The sequence below is a fragment of the Staurois parvus genome, unplaced genomic scaffold, assembly GCF_062004578.1.
Source record: "Staurois parvus isolate SC_StPar_1 unplaced genomic scaffold, SC_StPar_1.0 ptg000375l, whole genome shotgun sequence".
NCBI classification, from domain to species: Eukaryota; Metazoa; Chordata; class Amphibia; order Anura; family Ranidae; genus Staurois; species Staurois parvus.
Genome location: NW_028318171.1, coordinates 1,138,607 through 1,145,818, shown reverse-complemented (window position 1 = coordinate 1,145,818; position 7,212 = coordinate 1,138,607). Strand labels below are relative to the sequence as shown.

At 40.2% G+C, this 7,212-nt stretch overlaps 1 protein-coding gene across 1 annotated transcript in view; it reads left to right on the top strand.

Moving 5' to 3' along the window:
- The first annotated feature begins 308 nt into the window (after positions 1-308).
- The window catches only part of LOC149456126 (bile acid receptor-like), a 150,693-nt gene continuing 143,789 nt past the window's right edge, over positions 309-7,212 (top strand). The window contains exon 1 of the mRNA XM_089685414.1: positions 309-445. The gene's annotated coding sequence lies outside the window, so the exon portion shown is untranslated. The remainder of the gene's footprint in view (positions 446-7,212) is intronic.

Here is a 7,212-nt window from a genome sequence, read left to right as displayed (position 1 = left end):
GGAGGGGGCGAATCATACACAAAAACTGTAGCATGTAATGTAACCATTCCCATGTCACAGAAATTGCTACTGTCTTGTTAAGTAGGTAAAAGTTTTGTAACAATTGGGCAAAAGAGCATAACTATTTCTTCACTCCAAGCAAAAGGACGATGGGAATGTGTGACGTTTGGGTCCCTGTAGCCTCTGTCCCCAATGATCCACTTTTTATTTGATTTATGTCTGTTTCGCTGCCCTTGCAGTGACCCAGAGGGAGGGCTGTGTGGGAAGTTGGTGTGTGAGATTATAGAGAGGGCTGATGAAGCTGTGGACTTTGCAGAACGTCTGGAGCCTTAGTATATGCACAGAGACTGATAAATAGCCACGAAAAAGACATCAGGCTTAATTAGGCTTTCCAGCTTGAAGTGGTGCCTACATCTGGAGATAGCAGTGCTCATCCAAACTGTATGTAAGTACAGTGCATTCTGTGTATAAAGTTATAGCACAATTACAAGTACAAAAAGTCCATGTATTCTTCTTCTTTTTTTTTTTTTATTGTAGCCTATTCCAATAAACATTCCTTTTTTCACACTTACATACACTGAAAGTGCTGATTATTTATTGAGTGTGTTTTATATTTTTAGTAAACGTTCAATTGATTTTTATAACTGTTTGCAATTTTTATATTTGAAAATATGTTATATTAGTGTTACAGGTCTACTTCTTTTTAGTATTTACTTTTATTGTAATTTTATTGTAAAATATAACATTTCATAATTTTTGCAACAATTATAATATACAGTGTCATTTATATTAAAATTGCATAAATGAATAGTAAAGTATAAGCTTGATTTATTAATTTATTAGTTGACTATTAATAAGCATTGGTTAGATGTTCTGGGTCTTTATTAGTAATATATGGATAGTTTTCATTTAGCTATATACATCACAAAAGTTGTTGCAGGCCTTTAGAGCCGGTCTTTAAATTTATTTCAAGGTGGAAATAAAAATGGGGCAACTACTGGTAGTAATTAATCTGATATGTAGTGTATATTACTTATCTTTGTATTGTTTCTAATGACTAGTTATTATAGCACTACATGTTGTTGCTGTCCTGAAGGGGTGCTGCAGCTGTTAATATGATATATGACTTTAATGTGTTTGCAAAACCAATATATGTCTAAAGGATATAGAGTTTGTGTTTATGTATCTGTGAGGATTCCTAGAACACTACTATAGGGTTTTTGGAAATCACCACTCCACTGAAATTATACAAAAATTATATAAAGACCTTCAATGTACATTAAGTGACATATGTGGATTTTAAGTCAGGTATTTCATCCTATGCATATTGAAGGTCCTACATATATTTTTAGCAAAATATTTTTCCTCTACAGTCAAAAACATGAGATTAAATAATTTTTAAGAAATTAAAAAAATAAGTTTCAATTTAACAGTTGTTTAGCAGATTGAAAACCCCAAGTAAAACATATAATGGTGCTTTTTTGGTTGAAAACTACTCAATTGTCATAGTGTGTATTTTAATGCTTTAGAAGGCAAAGTGAACTAATAAAATTGTTGAACTGAATCTAAAAGTAGACGGCCATTTTGCTTGGGCCCATCTGGTTATGACAAATGTTGGATTTTTTTTTATCTATGATTAAAATCTCAGTAGAGAAAAATAATTTGAAAATGTGAACAATATCATATAGTACTGAAAATATGGATGTCTGCGTTTTGCGTTTGAAACGCTGATAAAATCTACTGCTGAACGCAAGTTTTCTGCGGTCAAAAAAACGACTGTAAACTCAACTGCCTGTAAACGACTGTAAATGACGATGTGTACATGGACACATAGGAAAACATTAGGGTGAGTTCAGGGGATGCTGAAAAAAAACGCTGAGCAGCTCCTAAATGTGAATTTATCAGCTGCAGTGTACACAAGCCCTAAAAAACACCAATGAAGAGTCAATATGGTTATGCTTATGGAACTTATTCAATATACGTTGCTAGATAGGTTACACTTATTTAACAGTAAATGGGATGGTTGGAAGACGCATCGACACTTATTACTCGATTGAAGTCATTAATAGGTATTTCTGTATTGACCTTCAGGTAATATTGTGCTTGATCCGCTGATATTGTTGACTACTTTATTCATGTACTTGTCCTCTTTTTTCCTTTTTTTACTTGTATTTTGTATTTCTGTTTAATATTCATGTATATCTTTTAAAATGTCTATTCTACCTCACTTAATGGTGTGTTTGTTGTAGTTTACCTCTTAATAAAAACTTGTAAACAAATAAAAAAACACCAATGAATTCAGTATATAATTTTAAAAAATATTAGAGAGTACCTAGAGTAAGTCCCTGTTTTTCAATGATTGATCCTGCCAGTAGATCAGTTGATTTTGCACTTCTTGTAATTTTAGTCATACGTTCCACCAAAAGAGGCAAATACAGGAGTGGAGACAAACCATGAAACTGTTTGCCAAATAGCTTGACCTGCTTGCAAAAGTAAAGAACACTTTAAATTAAACCATCTAAAATAAAACAGAGAATGATTTATTTATTATTTATTTCAGGTACTTCTATAGCGCTGGCAATTTATGCAGCACTTTACATATATATTGTACATTCACATCAGTCCCTAACTCTCAAGGGGCGTACAATCTAAGGTCCCTAACTTACATTCATACATACACATACTAGGGCCAATTTAGACAGGAGCCAATTAACCTACCAGCATGTCTTTGGCGTGTGGGAGGAAACCGGAGTACCTGGAGGAAACCCACGCAGGCACAGGGAGAACATGCAAACTCCAGGCAGGTGGAGCCGTGGATGAGAATTATTTACTGAATACTATCATTACTAGTCTAGCTTTACAGAAATGTAAATCTTTTGCAGGTAGGACAGTTTTCATGTACAGTATGTATTTGAGCTATGCATTTAGTGATTTTCCTGGAGTCTATTTTTAGTAGGTTTGGTTAGTCTGTCCTGCTGTAGCGAAGCACTGCGAGTGTCTTCTCAGTATGCTTAGCATCAATGTGTACATGACCACTGAGATGGTAGTTACACTTAATTAAATCTAAAGCTGTACACACCTTATTGCATTTGATGGTTCTGCAATGCATTCTATTTTATTCATAATCGTAACTCTTAATATTTTGAGATGCCAAAAAGTATTTTTATGTTTTTTTAGTTCTTCATAAATTATTGTTTTATATTTTAATTCTGGTATTACATGAGTTTCAAATAAATCCGGAATACTGTATATATGTGCTTGTCACAGGAACAAAGCACTATCAAGGTCACCCATAGAATGTGTTTTACTGAGCACACTTACTGACTACTTATTGAGCATGGTGAGTGACTACTTACTTTTTGCCAAATGGCATAATCAATGTTCTAATTTTCTCACATTTCTGCCGCTAATGTTATGTTGTTATATTGCCAATGAACAGGTAAAATTTCAGGCTGATGTGCTTGTGACAATATTAAACAGTTGGTTGACCGATGGTGTAGTTGATGACATTTAAAAGAACACTATAGCAAAAAAAACATATTTTGGTACCTGTATAGGATTAACATCTGTAATAGTAATATACAGAATATTAAATCATATGTATTTATTTTATTTGCCTTTAAAGCTGTCCAGCAAAACTGAAAGCTATAGGGGTTTGCTACGACAGACCATATAACACTGACAGGTGTTATCTTTTCTTAATAAGGTTTAAATCTGTCGCTGTAACTGCTTAAAACGTAACCACTGAAGATAGTCTTTAATTTCTTGTTTACTTAAAGGGTAAGTTAAATTTTTTCCAGAAAATAGCCTAGGCAGCCAAGGGACCCCAGTAGCTATTAAGCAAAACTGTGCAGCTTTGTAAAATGTTTATTAGCCAGTTCCTGACTGCGCTATAGCCAAAAGACAGCTAATGTGCGGTTGGCTAGTTCTGAGAGGGCATCCATGGACATCTTCCCAGAAATAAACCCCCTGTGCGTCCCCTGGGGCATGCAGCATGCGCGATCTGTGATCACTTTGTCCTTCAGACACAGCTGATCACGTGTCTAAGGAAACGGCCAATTATAGCGGCCTTTTATCATGTGACATGCTGTGTCCAATCACAGCAGATCACAGTGTAAATAGGAAAAGCTGGTTATCGGCAATCCTCTCTTCATGCTGAGAGCATGTGAGAGAAGAGCCGGTAGGCAGCATTTTCAGGAGGACATCTACACTGATCATCAGGGCACTGATCATCAGTGCCCTGATGATCAGTGTCTTTTGGCTCAGGGCCTGGTCTGTGCACTATTAGGCACGGTACCACTTTTTTATTTTATTCTATTTATTTAAACCACTCTCACGTTTTGTCACTTTTTGCTTTCTTATGTGTGTGTTTTTCACGGATGGAGGGTGTGGGTCCTCGGGCCTTACCTGAAGTCTAGGGGGAGGATGTGTGGCCATACGGTTCCTTCCTCCCCTGATCCCTAGGGGGTTTTCTCTTCGGGAGAACCCCCTTGCCTAGTACTGGATGTCCGGCTTCGGCTGGGCATAAGGAACGGTGGTCCACCAGGCCTTTTGGCCAGGAGGACCAAATGGGAACCTTGTCCCTGTCAGGAGCTTCGTGCCCCGGGGGATCGGGTGAACGGTCCAACCCTTTCGGGGGTAGGACAAACACACCCCTAAGTGCACGTTTTTCATGTGTGTGTTTCTGCACTTGCACTTTTTTGCGGACACTTACGGGTTTTTTCGTTACAGTTCCACGTTTGCGGACTTAAAAAAAAATCAGTGTCTTTTGGCTAAGATCAAGTGTAGTATCTGTTCTTATCAGTGTCCAGTGGGGGTGCTCCCGACCATTCTAGCTTTGCGGGGATGGTTGTTGTATAGTACCCTCACTGGTATGATGGGGGTCCGGAAGGCTGGACCGGAGGGACAGAAACCAGGGGGCGCCACGATACGCTCTGGGACCTTGGGAGTAATTCCTCTGGGAAAGCTGGAAAGACCCAGTACCTCCTGATTTGGACGGATCTACCTTGGTCTGGCCTGGGGCTGGGGACGCAAAAAGTCCGCAAACTCAGTGCCCCCTGGGGAAGACGCTCTCAGGGGTGTCACTAGTAACACTTGGGTGTGGGACCCCACGGTGTGAAGATGACACATGGCCACTGTTTTTCACCTCTTTTTGCACAGCGCCCTAAGGACCAGGTCTTTTGGCTAAGTCCGGGGCAGTTTTTGCTACAGGCCTCAGGGCCTGGTCTGTGCACTATTAGGCACGGTACCACTTTTTTATTTTTTTATTTATTTATTTAAACCACTCCCACGTTTTGTCACTTTTTCTGTTCTTATGTGTGTGTTTTTCACGGATGGAGGGTGTGGGTCCTCGGGCCTTACCTGAAGTCTAGGGGGAGGATGTGTGGCCATACGGTTCCTTCCTCCCCTGATCCCTAGGGGGTTTTCTCTTCGGGAGAACCCCCTTGCCTAGTACTGGATGTCCGGCTTCGGCTGGGCATAAGGAACGGTGGTCCACCAGGCCTTTTGGCCAGGAGGACCAAATGGGAACCTTGTCCCTGTCAGGAGCTTCGTGCCCCGGGGGATCGGGTGATCGGTCCAACCCTTCCGGGGGTAGGACAAACACACCCCTAAGTGCACTTTTTCGTGTGGTGTTTTGCACTTGCACATTTTTTGTGAACACTTACGGGTTTTTTCGTTGTAGTTTGCACGTTTGCGGACTTAAAAAAAAAAAAAAAAAAAAAAAAAAAAAAATCAGTGTAGACTAATCAGTGCAGCCAATAGTGCCCATCTGTGCTGGCTTTCACTGCCCATCTGTGCTGGCTATCAGTGCCCATCAGTGCTGTCTTTCAGTGCCCATCTGTGCTGACTTTCAGTGCCCATCAGTGCAGGATATCAGTGCCCCCTTAGTGATGCCTGTCAGTGCCCATTAGTGCCACTTATCAGTGCCCATCAGTGCCGCATATCAGTGCAGCCTCATCAGTGCCCATCAGTGCAGCCTATCAGTGCCCATTAGTGCCCATCAGTGCAGCCTATCAGTCAGTGCAGCCTCATCAGCGCATCAGTGAAGGAAAAAAATCACTTATTTACAAAATGTTATAACAGAAACTAAGAAACTTTTTTTTTTTAATTTTGGCCTCAAAAAAATGATAAAAACTTAGTTTGGGTTCAGTGTTACATAACCGCACAGTTGTCATTCAAAGTGTGACAGTGTTGAAAGCTCAAAATTGGCCTGGGCAGGAGGGGGGTATAAGTGCCCGGTAAGCATGTGGTTATTTTTATTGTCATACCCATAGGTCATTTGAGACCCCCTGAAAGCCTGGCTGAAAACCTCCCATTTAACAATACCCATATCCTGCTTTGTTGCTAGGGTTCACAAACCATTGGTTTTTACTCCAGTAATGTTGGGAGAGAGTGTCCACCTGCTTTCATGTCCTAACAATGAGGCAGGACCTGGGGATTGTTGGGAGTTTTTTGGCCAAGCTTCTAAAAGGGGAGCACAAATGGCCTACAGGTATGACAAAAAAATATATTTTATACATTTTACACAAATTTTACACTTTATACAGATTTTTTTCATACCTACTGAGGTCCTTTGACTATTTTCTGGATAAAGTGAATATAGCCTTTTAAAGTTCAAGGTTGGCCAAAGTGGAGATCATGACTTCATCACTCTCTACCTTGGCCAGTCAAAGGAAGCTTTGTGTTAACTGAAAAAAATACAAGGCTTCTTCTGAATGACAGGTGTAACGGAACCGGACCCAGACTGCACTTGGGTATTTCTGTTAGCCTCCCGCTTCCCTGTCCGAACACAGATCCCCGGACACCACCGCTGACCATACAGGAAATAGACAGCACCAGGCTTGTATGAAAGACAGGAAATAGACAGCTTTATTTTAACACAGATACAAGATATATACACAGGGCGGGGAAATACACACCCAGACAAGAAACACATCAGCAGGCCGTCCCATCAGGGGTAAGGGCTGCCGGAAACATTACATCCCATAATAGTTTGCTAGAACAATGGGATGCAGCCGCATGGCAGTGAACAATGGGATACACCACAGTAGACAATACCCAAACCCATACATCCCATAATAGTTTGCTCTGAAGCAAGACACATAATAGAACAATTGGACAACCACGTGGCATTAAACAATGAACAACCCTTACACCCCACCTATACATGCCTACACAATAGCAGGACAGATCACCCTGTACCCCTAACAG